Raw genomic sequence first — 13,809 nt, forward strand, 5'->3', positions numbered from 1 at the left:
TTTCTTCTCCTTTTCAGTCTTTTTATTTTTTGGACTGAATATGAAATAGATGCCGTTGAGCAATTCACTACTAATATGTTTTGTCTGATAGTTGGGAAGAAAAAATAACTCACTAAAGATTCCTTTCAGTTGTTTCATGTCACTTTCAGTGGTTAATCATCCATCCATCCAAATCAGGACGAGATGTAGTGGTTAAAGGTCTGGGATGGTAACCAAAATGTTCTTGGCTCAAATTTCAGAAGTCTTTGAAGAAAGTGAACTTTGGTTTGCTTTGCTGTTTTCAGAGCACTGGATCAGAGAGTTGGACTCAAGTTTAATACACTTATCAGTCTCAACACACATCCAAATGCATACTAAGCCCAATAAAAGGTAACAGTATGTACCTCTCCTGGAATGGGGGGTGGGGGAGGGAGTAAGTGACAGGCTGGATGGCTCCCTGGCTTGAGTTGGGTGATGGGGGTATGTGTTGGTGGGGGTGTGTTCGAGCACCAGTTTGTGAATGGAGAGTGAGTTCGGAAGACGAGAGCGGTAAGGATTGTCACCTGTGGGAAATTATCTCTAATAGCTGTTCTGTGTTACAGTGAGAGCTGGAGGAAGAGAAAGAAGCAGCCAGAGCCACAGTGGAGAGAGAGAGAGGAGCTAGAGTCCCGAGAGACACTTTCTATGTTCAAGAAAATTACTTTTGTGTTTATTATTGAGCGTCGGAGTGTTTTTGTGTTGGTGTGTGTGCTGGAAAGCGACCTATAATAAACGACCCTAAAGAGTGTGAGCTGGTTCCCACTTCCTCATTTTCCTTGAGACTGACCTGAGACCTGCCACTATTATATCTTTAAAACGAATTGTTCAATTGTCCAAACAGGGCAGCGATTCTGAGAGCAGAAGGGATGCTTTTAAATAGCCTACCTTGTTGGGTACCATGGGGAAAAGAGAGAGGAGCTTTTCCAAGACTGTCCTGGTATGTGTTCAATTAATTTATAAGGGTATACAATTTACTATAGGGCAGGTCTCTTCAACTCGATTCTATTGGGGTTTTCAACATGATATCGGCTTTCGGGCAATACAGATTCAGTGTGCCACTTTTTTATTTTGTATTTTCATGTTTAGAATTTGTAAGGTCCTCAACAGTATTAAAATCCCTGTATTAAATATATCAAAAAACTGGTTTATAGGACTTTATTTTTAAGAATCGGATGCCAGATCGGATGTGATTTTTGTGTGAATTAAAGTTTACCTGTATTGCGTTGAAACATTCAGAGATGATTATCTGTGAAAGATCTTTGTTTTTTCAACCCATTTCTGCACATGTTTGCAAATAAATGATATTAACAATTAATGTTGTGTATACTGTGAGTGATTGACATACACTTTGTAGGTGTAGTCTAAAAATGTACAATAAATCAAATCAAATCAAAATCAAATCACTTTATTGTCACAGAGCCATATACACAAGTGCAATGGTGTATGAAATTCTTGGGTGCAGTTCCGATCAACATAGCAGTCATGACAGTGATGAGACCTATACCAATTTACAATAACATCAAATTAACACAACACAATTTAAACATCTGTTATACACATAATTACACTCAACAATATACAAATAATAACAAACACTGTACAGTATACAATATGCTGTTTTTTTTTTGTTTTTTTTGTTTTTTACTATATAGATACACATTATTCAATAAAAATTAAAAATAAAAATATATATAAAAAAAGTATATATATATATAGAATGTACAGTATTGTACTGTATTGACATTCAGGCTGTCGGTTGATAGTCAGTTGTTAAGAGAGAACATAATATAATAATAATAATATAGTTTATGACAGTCCAGTGTGAGATATAAGAGTAAGGGTAATAAAGTGCAGTGCTGATGTATTTTGATCGTGGGAGATCAAGAGTTCAGAAGTCTGATTGCTTGGGGGAAGAAGCTATCATGGAGTCGGCTGGTGCGGGTCCTGATGCTGCGATACCGCCTACCTGATGGTTGCAGTGAGAACAGCCCATGGCTCGGGTGGCTGGAGTCTATGATGATCCTCCAAGCTTTTTTCACACACCGCCTTGTATATATTTCCTGGAGGGAGGGAAGCTCACCTCCGATGATGTGTCTGGCAGTTCGCACCACCCTTTGCAGTGCTTTGCGGTTGTGGGCGGTGCTATTGCCGTACCAGGCGGAGATACAGCCAGTCAGGATGCTCTCCACAGTGCAGGTGTAGAACCATGTGAGGATGTGGCGGTTCATTCCAAACTTCCTCAGCCGTCTCAGGAAGAAGAGGTGCTGATGAGCCTTCTTCACAACGACTTCAGTGTGGACGGACCATGTGAGTTCCTCAGTGATGTGGACACCCAGGAACTTGAAGCTGCTGACTCTCTCCACTGGTGCTCCATTGATGGTGATGGGGCTGTGTTCTCTGTCTTTTCTTCTGAAGTCCACCACCAGCTCCTTTGTCTTACTGACGTTGAGGGAGAGGTTGTGCTCCTGACACCAGTGTGTCAGAGTGTGCACCTCCTCTCTGTAGGCTGTTTCATCATTGTCAGTGATCAGACCTACCACCGTCAGTGTCATCAGCAAACTTAATGATGGCATTGGAGCTATGTGTTGCCACACAGTCATGTGTGTACAAGGAATACAGTAGTGGGCTGACAACACAGCCCTGCAGGGCTCCAGTGTTGAGGGTCAGTGATGAGGAGATGTTGCTGCCTATTCTAACCACCTGGCGTCTGCTTGACAGGAAGTCCAGGATCCAGCTGCACAGAGAGCTGTTTAAGCCCAGAGCCCGGAGTTTCTCATCTAGCTTGGAGGGCACTATGGTGTTGAATGCCGAGCTGTAGTCTACAAACAGCATTCTCACATAAGTGTTCTTTTTTTCCAGGTGGGAGAGAGCAGTGTGTATTGTAGATGCAATGGCATCATCAGTGGAGCAGTTGTTGCGGTAAGCAAACTGCAGCGGGTTAAGATTGAGTGGCAATACAGAGCAGATGTAATCTCTGATTAGTCTCTCAAAACATTTGCTGATGATGGGGGTCAGAGCAACAGGACGCCAGTCATTTAAACAAGTTATTTTTGATTGTTTTGGTACAGGCACAATGGTGGATGTTTTAAAGCATGTGGGGACTACAGACAAAGAGAGGGAAAGGTTGAAAATGTCCGCAAAAACACCAGCCAGCTGGTTCGCGCACACTCTGATGACGCGGCCCGGAATGCCGTCTGGGCCCACGGCTTTGCGGATATTCACCCATCGGAAGGATCGGGTTACATCCGCTACAGAGACGGAGAGTGAACTAACCTCTGTAGCTTCAGCCGCGAGAGCTCTCTCCGCGAGGGCGGTGTTATTTCCCTTGAAACGAGCATAAAAAGTATTTAGCTCATCCGGTAGAGAGGCAGCGGTGTTCATGGCGGAGTTTTTATTCCCTTTAAAGTCCGTGATGATGTTAATTCCCTGCCACATGCTTCTAGAGTTGGTGGTGTTAAACTGTCCTTCAATCTTGCTCCTGTACTGGCGTTTTGCGGTTCTGATAGTTTTTCGGAGGGCATGACTGGCTTGTTTATGCTCCTCCGCGTTCCCGGAATTAAAAGCGGAGGTCCGCACATTAAGTGCCCCACGAACATCGCTATTGATCCATGGCTTCTGATTCGGATAGATCCGTATTGTCCTGGTCGGAATCACTTCCTCTACGCACTTTCTGATGAAACACATTACGCTATCAGCGTAAAGCTCGATGTCGTCATCAGAGGCGGACCGGAACATCTCCCAGTCCGTGTGATCAAAACAGTCCTGTAGCGTAGAGTCTGATTGGTCCAACCAGCACTGGATCGTTCTGAGGGTGGGTGCTTCCTGTTTCAATTTCTGCCTGTAAGCGGGCAGAAGCAGAATGGAAGAGTGGTCCAATTTGCCAAATGGTAGGCGGGGGAGGGATTTGTAGCCATCCCGGAATGGAGAGTAGCAATGGTCCAAAACCTGGTTCCCTCGTGTGTTGAAACTAATGTGCTGGTGATATTTTGGTGCGACTGATTTTAAACTGGCTTTATTAAAGTCCCCGGTCACAATGAACGCGGCCTCAGGGTGCGTGGTTTCCTGCTCACTTATACTCCCATACAGTTCCTTGAGTGCCCGGTCTGTGTCGGCTTGTGGGGGGATGTACACAGCAGTGATAATGACCGCTGTGAATTCCCTCGGTAGCCAGGATGGTCGACACAGAAGCATAAGAAATTCCAGATCAGAAGAACAGAAAGACTTGATAGAATGTACATTCCTCTGATCACACCAGGATTTGTTGATCATAAAACATACACCACCTCCTCTAGTTTTACCTGAGAGGTCTTACGCTCTGTCCGCTCGGTGCACGGAGAACCCCGCGGGTTCAATGGCTGAGTCTGGAATCTCCGCAGACATCCAAGTTTCCGTAAGGCAGATAATGCAGCAGTCCCTTGTATCTCGTTGGAAAGAGATCCGCGCTTTCAGCTCGCAGAGCTTGTTTTCCAGAGACTGAACATTTGCCAGTAGAATAGTGGGTAGTGGGGGTCGATTTGCGCGGCGTCTTACTCTGATGAGAACGCCGGCTCTGTTTCCCCTTTTCCTCCTGTGTTTCCGCGGCCGTGCTGCCCAGACAAAGGGCTCCGCTTGCGTGTTTGTAAACAGCGGGTCGGCATTGAAGAATGTGAAGTCCGGTTTTCGGTGTGAGATTGCTGAACCAATGTCCAAAAATGTTTGTCTGTCGTAGACAATAAGGCAGACAACATCCAAGACAAAAAACATAAGAATTGTGAACAAAACAAACAAAACATTGCTATGTTGTGTCGGAGCTCGCAATGCAGCAGCCATACTCGGTGCCATCTTGAGTCCAGAGAGATAATTAAAATGATTATTTAAATAATTAAAATGAAGAAATTTGGTAAAGAAAAAATATACTTACAGTTAGGAGTTCATATTACCTATTTTTTTTTTTTTTTTTTTAAAGTAAACCGCCTGTATTACAAAGGTAAATTGCAATTACAATCTAAATAATATTAGGTAGACTTTACCAGCTATACTTAACCTATATTGCATGTTAAAATAGAGTAATTTCTCAATTTAATGGGGTAAACTTGACTACAAAAACAATCAAATTTACTTAAAGCAAGTGATTGCAAATTGCTGCCTTAGTTTCTTGGGGGTACATTCTATAGGATTTTTTCATTGTTCAGTGTTGACACTGTGTAGTCAAAGATGCTGCTTTACATTTCAGACCACTATGTTCTGAGACATTTATTTGATTTTACAGGTGGAGTGATGAAAATTACATTGTCAGACATGACTGTCTACAGTAATGTAAGGAAATGTTATATGATGCATTTAGTCCACATTTCTTAAGTAGAAAATGTATTTACTTTTTCAAACATGCTTTAACCTTGACATTTTTGTACATAATAAAGAATATTAGATGCACCAACTATCTTGATCTTTTCCATTTCTTGGATTTTCATGTTGATTGTAAATATTCCATAATGCACCTCTGATACATAGGTAACACTTTACAATAAAGTTCAATTCGTTAACATTAGTTGATGCATTAGGTATCATGAATGAACTATGTATATATATATATATATATATATATATATATATATATATATATATATATATATATATATAAAAACATAATGTTCATTGTTAATTCATGCAACTAATGTTTTTAACAAATGAAACCATATTGTAAAGTGTTACCGATACATGATATGTGTTATGAAATGTACACATAAAAAGACATAAATGCTGAAAATTTTATTTCAACAGTATGTAGTAATAAACTTGGCTGTTATATGACAGACTGCTCCTTAAGGGATTAAATTATACAATCATTTTTCTGCTAAAGTTCCTGGACATTTCATGACAGCGATAACAATGTTTACGACACTTCAATCTCCAGACAAACAAGATAAGTTTAGAAAATACTAAGAAAATGTTTTTATCTGCTCACCTCGACCGTTGAACTGACACAGCAAAATGATTCCAGCCCACTGTGCCCCCTCTGTCAAAATGTTGTATTTGAACCAGTTTTGATAATTAAGTTATCTTTTAAATTAGTTCTACTTTTTTTTGACAGCCTGAATATTCAACTCAATTGTAAAATAAATAAAATAATTAAAGCAAATTAATGCTTAAACTATTTGTGGTGAGTACTTGAACATTTCTGGTGAAAGGTGACTATCAATTGATTGCTCGCTTCTTAATTAGAAAAATGTTGTCTGCCATATAATTCAGTCAGAGCTCAGAGGATCATAGGCTAAAAGAAGGAAACTGATTTCAGAAAAGGAATTTAACTAGGATAAGGATTTAACTTAATGATGTAACAAAAAAGTGCAAGCATGGAGAGATGCGGTCCTCAAGACAAAAGTTCAATAAAAGATTAAACTGAATTAAGCTTAAATTTTTTTTTAATTAATAACATTTTAATATATTGAGGTTTTATTCAATTAAATTTGTTCTGAAATTGAAATAAATCTTAAATATAGGCAATATGGGTGCTTGTGTCACCTTGGCTGCATGCACTCTCAATAATCCTTGTCTGTTTTCATGTCTGTGGCTGTGTCTCATTTCGAAGGCTGCGTGCTAGGTAGGATGCCTGATCCCACAAGAGAAACACGTAGCCTGGTCTGGCAAAACAAAGCCAAGTCTGCAAGTCCAGAAAAGTTTGTTAGAAGATGCATCCTCCACACTGACAAAAGATAAGCGGGCAACGACATCTGGATTAACCATGCATTTATATGTAATAAACTGTCAAAAATGTCTGCAATGTCACGGAAGGCTACATCCATAACATGCAATAAGAAATGTGTGATGCAGCGGCTTCCTCTAAAATCAAAGCATATGTTCTACTAAAGAGAGAAGCCTATTTTGGGGGGGGGGGGGCAAAAGTAAGTGGTGTAATTCAGAAAATTCACTGTGATAAACCCTTTGGTCCTTGGTTTCCTAAAATAAAATCAAAAGAAAATAATAACATTATTACCGGCAATAAAAAAATAAAATAAAAAAAAATAAAAAATTTTCACTCCAGAACAACTGAAAGGAACTTTATTCACATTTAAGGAGAATATTAGGGATTCATAGGGAATAGCAGGCCCAGTTCTACGGGGGTGATTGAGGGTGCTAAGCACCCTCAAACGAACCTTAGAGCACCCACAATTGCAGACTAGGACAAATTGCTGCCCGCGGGTCGATTTATCATGAACAATTTTAATTAGATTTTTCATTTATCTGGCTTTGGGACCTATCGCACATCAATAAGCTTTTAATATGCTCAGGGTTGCCAGATAATAGATGCAACATCCCAGTCAGAGAATAAATGTTTTGTACATAAAAAAAAACTGTCATTTACGTTGTTTTAGTAGCATTTAAACATGATTTAATATATTTAAAAAAATGTGTAATTACGATACTTTATACAGAGCACCCCCACTATTTTCAGAAGCACCCTCAGTGATTTTGATCTGGAACCGGGCCTGGGGAATTGAATGAATTTCTGGAATCTATGGATACACTGTCTGGATCTAATATGAATTATATCTGAAAAAAAAAAAATAAATAATAATAATAATAATAATAATTCAAACAACGCTGTTATTAAAAGCTAACTGACCATGTCTCAAGAATCTCCTGGATCTGATCTACGACTTGGCACCAGATTTTTTCACATACAACCAATGGTCATTCCAGGATAAATCATCAAAATGTGACTTTTTTTTCCTGCAACAAATAACAATAATCATATGCAATATTATTTTTTTGAAAGTTTGACAGTTTTGTTGCAATCCCACCTTTGACCTGGGCGCTGTTACTCCACCAGCCTCCCTGACACATGTTTTGGAACATGTAGTTATTTTGGAATGACCTCATTGTGACTGACTGACGTATTTAGAAATTGGAGTTTGAGATAGACTCAGACTCAGGATAGACTTTTTGGAATTTCGAATTGACTTCTTGAAATTGTTGGGATAGACTTTTTGGATTTATGTGCCAACACAGACTAAACCCTGCCCAGCCACCCCTTTGAAAATCTCCTGGCTGCACCACTACTTTAAAGCTTGAATAAATATAAACTTTATGAATAATTTCAATTACAAGTCTGGTTCTCTGCCAAAATACGGTCAAATCAAATCTGTATTAATGCATTAGGCTATATCTAATTAACCTATCAGTGACTTGGAAACAATAGAGAAATTAACTTTTACCTCTAATATTTTCCATGTATATGTCACTTTAGTCATTATCGCTCGTATTCGCTAGGCTGCGAGTGCGGAAATCCATGGTTGTACAGGTCAGACAACTCTTCTACTGGCCGTGTGTTTGACACCACTGATGTAGAGCATGGCTCGAACAGTAGATGGAGTTATTTAGCACCGGCTATTTGTGGTGGGTCGCAGTTTATTTTCACCTGGAGGCCCAAGCATCAACAAGCCCGGAAACATGATTGTACTTGACTTTCTATATTTATAAGCGACTTCATGAAAAAAAACAATCCCAAATTTGCTTATTATAAGAGGAAAAATTCAAATCACTGTCTCTAGTGGCCGAAGATGTAAGTTGTAAAGGCAGTCGATAAGGAGGACACGGGAGGCAGGTTGCTCCACTCACAGGTAAGGCTTTTAATGACCACATTTCAGCACTCACAGCTTCACACACTATTCTCTTCAGTTTCACAATAATAAATTCTTAGTTCACAATAATCTCTTCAGCTTCACAACAATCATTTTCTGGACCCAGGCTCTCTCTCCCTGGTCTGCTGGCAGTGTAGCTCTTTTATGCCGCTCTCCCCGTGCTCACTGTAATTAGAGACAGGTGTTAGACATAATTTAGCTCAGGTGCAAGCACCCTTACCGCTTTCTCTCTCTCCGGCCTGCCTACCACTCCCCCCCCAACCCGTTTCTGGAAAGTTCATTGGCGGCAGCCATCTGCGCTCCCGGTCTGTGGACCACCTTGAATTTAAATGGCTGAAGAGCCAGATACCAGCGATCCGCGTGTTGGTGTCTTTCATGCCGTGGAGCCATTGGAGTGGGGCGTGATCCAAACAGAGGGTGAAGGCCCCCCCCAACAGGTAGTACCGGAGAGTGAGGACCACCCACTTGATGGCAAGACATTCTTTTTCTACGGTGCTGTACTTAGTTTCCCTCAACGAGAGCTTGTGGCTAATGTACAGCACCGGGCGCTCTGGAGATGTAAGTGATCTCCAGTTTCTGGTTTTAATGTCAACAGAGTGGACAAACACTGAACCTATCCATCAGCGGAGTAAGAATGCAATCTTAGCGGGACAATGCAACCTCCAAATCGTGCTCACAATTGTTTATGTGGCCATAAAGTTGTGAAATATTTTCCACTAGTGGATTACTTTTTGTTTTCACAGGCCACATGTAGCACAGAATAAGTTCAGCCCTATAAGTCACAGATGATGAATCAGAATAAAAGTACCTAAAAATATGTGAAACTTACTGAATTTAAGGTAAGCAAGTTAGTTCAGTTAACTGGAACAAGCAGAACTAAATACAGTGGCAGAGATGCAAATAATTTAGGGCTGGCATGCAAGAAACTGCCTGTGAAGGAGTCCAATCTGCCTTGCAGGATGATTTGAGGAAAAACAGTTTCTATCTCAGAACATATGTGTGACAACATATATGTGAGGATTTGGCCCAATGACATCTATAACACCTGGACAGAGCGATCCATTATCCTGTTCATCTCAAAGGCAGTTGCTTGGCTGCAGCCCCAGAAGTATGCAACCTACATGCTGCCATCTTTGCTTTAAGGGTGCTTAATTTTGGGAAATATTTTTATTTTGAGCCAATAACCTGAGCCATAAAAGGATTTTTATTTTAACCTGCAGCAGAAAAGGAAAATTCAGAGTGTAAGTCAATTTCTCACTTTTATAGGCCGCTTAAAATTCGGTCACTGGTGAAACATAATAATTTAGTCAGTATGCTATTTTTGAATGGCTCTCAATAAAGTAAGATTCTTGTTGCCCACATAAAGGTGGACTGACCAGCCAAACGTTCACCCCCTGGTTTGGGCAGTCCGACATGCCCAACAACTTCTGGGTCAACAAAGTTTAGGGCTGCCTTGATAGGGGTGGACGGTGTGTTCGGAGTGTTTTTTTTTCTTGGACGTAAGCCCTTATTTCCATGTATTTGAGCAGACCCTGCTTCAGTGTACACAGTAGCCCCTCCTGTGACTCTGGTTACAAAGTACATAAGAGCAAGAATGTGATCCAAATCAAACCCTTACTGGTGTTTTATCTGAAAACATGTATGCTAGATCTATCTGACTATGGCTTTTATGGAAAGTTCAATTCTTTTGCAGGGTTTCAGCACAAGTGCTTTACTAGGTGCTTTGCTGCTGTTTTTGGTTGTTTATCTACTCTTCTCTGGCTCCAGCTCTCAGGATGAGGAACAAGAACCTCCAGGACCCAAACCATTGCCACTGCTTGGGAACCTACTCATGCTTGACCTCAAGAAAGTCTACGTGAGCCTCTGCGAGGTGAGCTTGCATGTAAAAATGTATCATTAGATGATTATTTGACATACTGTGTTACCAGTAAACATATAGACAAGCCTTAAGCAATGTTCTCACCAACAGTATTGTGGTTGAATACACCCACAGCTGAAGGTGTTCCAAGACAGAACATAGTGGACGGAAGTTTTCATGATAACTTAAACAGATGTTTGATCATAGTGCTGAAATGCTATAATCTAATCTCAATTTAACTAGGGAATTGAGTAGAAATACTTTTAAAATCAAACTTGTGCACATTTGAGATCATTCTTACAAGTGTCATTTTGCAGAGTATACATTCAAAATAGCTGTTCATGGCTTTTCATGATCTGTTCTGCATTACAGCTGTCACAAAAATATGGATCAGTTTTCACTGTGCACTTTGGCCCCAAAAAAGTCATAGTGTTGGCGGGATACAAGACGGTCAAGCAGGCACTTGTGAATCTTTCAGAGGAATTTGGAGACAGAGATATCACCCCCATATTCCATGATTTCAATAAGGGATTTGGTAAGAATTCAGTCTTTTTCTTTAACGTCTTCCAATAAATAGGGAATTTAATAAACACACATTATTTTGTGTAAATAATATCAAAACGAATCAAGCGCTTAGGCTTGTACTGTTCCACCAGAGATTATTTTTGTTTTTTATAGTATAATATACTACATAAATAATTACTATGCAGACATATTCAATGTTATTTCATCATTAAAAAGTACCATAGTATTACTACGGTTTTAGGACATGGTACCATGGTAATATATGTATATGCGTGTGTGTGTATATATATATATATATATATATTTTTTACATGAACCATGGCATTGCAACAGTATTGTTTTCATCAAAGCACCTTGAAATACCATGTAAATACTATGGTATATTAATATGGTAATCATTCAATACCATAGTATATTAAAGTTCAGTTCCTATAAAAAGTGTTCACCCTCTTGGGACTTTTTCATATTTGTTTTACAGCATTGAATAACAGTGAACTTACTTTGGTTTGTTTTTTGTCACTCATCAACAGAAAAGACTATTTCGTCAAAGTGAAAGCATATCTACAAAGTGATTTTAAATAATTATGAATTTAAAATTCAAAACAACTACTCGCTTTAATATGACACCCTAAACCATCACTGGTTTAGCCGTTGGTTTTAAAAGTTTCTGTTAGTAGTTGACAATAGTTTGTTTTTAAAAACTGTATCCTGTTATCGCCATCTAAATAAAGCAATGGGGGCATCTCCTTCTCTGTGTTAGTAATATTGATCGGAGTGCTTTGCATTTACAATACACGTTAATCCTTTTCAGGGCTGTAGCTTGGAATTCTGCCACAACCCTTTTAAACAATTATTGTATTTTTACTTATTTTACTTTTAAAATTATTACTTACTTTTTATTATTACTGTTTTTACACTGTATTAATTTACTCAGAGTTTGTTTCTTAAGGGCTCAATAACAGCATAATGCTAAAATAACTACCATAAAGTCAAAAGAGCTGATTTTACATCAGAGCCAGGGGCAGGATGTTAAATAAAGAGTTAGCAAATTCGCAAATTAAATATATAACCATTTACAGTATGGTTCTATTTGTTAACATTAGCTAACATATTAGGTATCATGAACTAACAATGAACAATATATATTTACAGCTTTGTTAATGTATGTACAATTTGTTCATTGGTAGTTCATGTTTTATTTAAATTTTTTATAATGCATTAACTAATGTTAAAACTAAAGATATACAACCTTTAATTTTAAAAGTTATTAGTATATGTAGAAATTAACATTAACTAAGATTAATAATTGCAGTAAAATTGTGAGTTCATGTTAACTAATTTGTTAACTTAATGTTCACGAATACAACCTTATTGTAAAGTGTTACCCATATAACATCTACATTTTTTAAAAATAACTACAGTTAACAATATCAATATCAATCACAGACTTTGCAGCAAAAACAACATCTGTTACAGGTTGCATTTCCAGGTGAATGCAAGTGGTGTACTCTATATAGTACGTAAAGATGATTGTAATGTAAACTGGTGCGCTAGGTGTAAATGGTTTTCTTGATTTTTAATCTGTCAATGATGGGTGGCACTTGATCGCACACTCACCATGCTCATGCTGTCCGTGTGTATCACGCTAATTTTGTGCCAAAACGAAACAAACAAATGGAACATTTTGCAAACAAACACAATCAGCTTCACAAAGATAATCTCGACTCTCAAATAAACAGATAGCGATTGCCATTTAAGAGAAAAGGGAAGCTGTCATGAACCACAGGCTTAACAAACAAATGTGATGTTTTTTTGTTTTTCAAATATAAAAAAGGGAGGCTACATTATATTTCACAAATAAATACCATCTGTTCTACTAATTTTACATTTTTAACAAATGTATACCGCTTAAGAGTTACACGACTTTTTGGCATGATTTCTGATTTTCTCAAAATTTTCTAGAAAGTGAAAACTTTTAAGGTGGTGAAAACATTTATAGGCACTGTAATGTGGTTTTACAATCTAAAACCATTAATGTATCACAATAAAATTACTGTACTTTTTCACAGTGAATTTTTCAGCACCAGGTGGGAAGCATGTTCAAATGAAAGATTACATTATTCAAAATTCCCAAATCATTTTTCAATCTGCTGGGATTCCAGTCAGAAATCCACTTTAACTTATGATTAAATGATTCCTTTGTAGGGGTTATATTTTCCAATGGTGAAAACTGGAGACAAATGAGACGCTTTGCTCTCTCAAAACTGCGAGAATTTGGGATGGGGAAGAGAGGAAGTGAAGATAAAATCATTGAAGAGTCAGAGTATTTAAGAGAGGAATTTGAGAAGTTTGAAGGTAGGATTGCAAACCACAAGGACAATAATTGTGATTTAATTCAAATTGAATTAAGTATTAACATGTTCTCACCCCTCTGCAGGAAAACCATTCGATACCAGTCTGCCTGTGAGCCTTGCTATTTCAAACATAATCTCATCGATAGTCTACGGTTACAGATTTGAGTACAGCAACCCTCAGTTACATGAAATGGTCCAACGAGTATACGAAAACATGAAAATGGTTGGCTCAGCCTCAATCCAGGTACACATCCTGTACATCTACAAATTATTCATGCACACTGCTAGTTATTTACCAAATGTTTTTAGATGTTCAAGAATTACATACTTACAGTTATCTCAGATTTATTATTGGAAATAATTGGTTTATTATTGAAGGTGATGTTAGATTTGAGCATTTGTCCCAGTGAGTAAATTTTTCAGTGGTGCATTA

At 38.5% G+C, this 13,809-nt stretch overlaps 1 pseudogene; it reads left to right on the forward strand.

Annotated features, from left to right (window-relative positions):
* Positions 1-13,809, forward strand: part of LOC127451003 (uncharacterized) — a 33,182-nt pseudogene that overhangs the window by 12,034 nt on the left and 7,339 nt on the right.

The sequence above is a fragment of the Myxocyprinus asiaticus genome, chromosome 13 (genome assembly GCF_019703515.2).
Source record: "Myxocyprinus asiaticus isolate MX2 ecotype Aquarium Trade chromosome 13, UBuf_Myxa_2, whole genome shotgun sequence".
Classification (NCBI taxonomy): Eukaryota; Metazoa; Chordata; class Actinopteri; order Cypriniformes; family Catostomidae; genus Myxocyprinus; species Myxocyprinus asiaticus.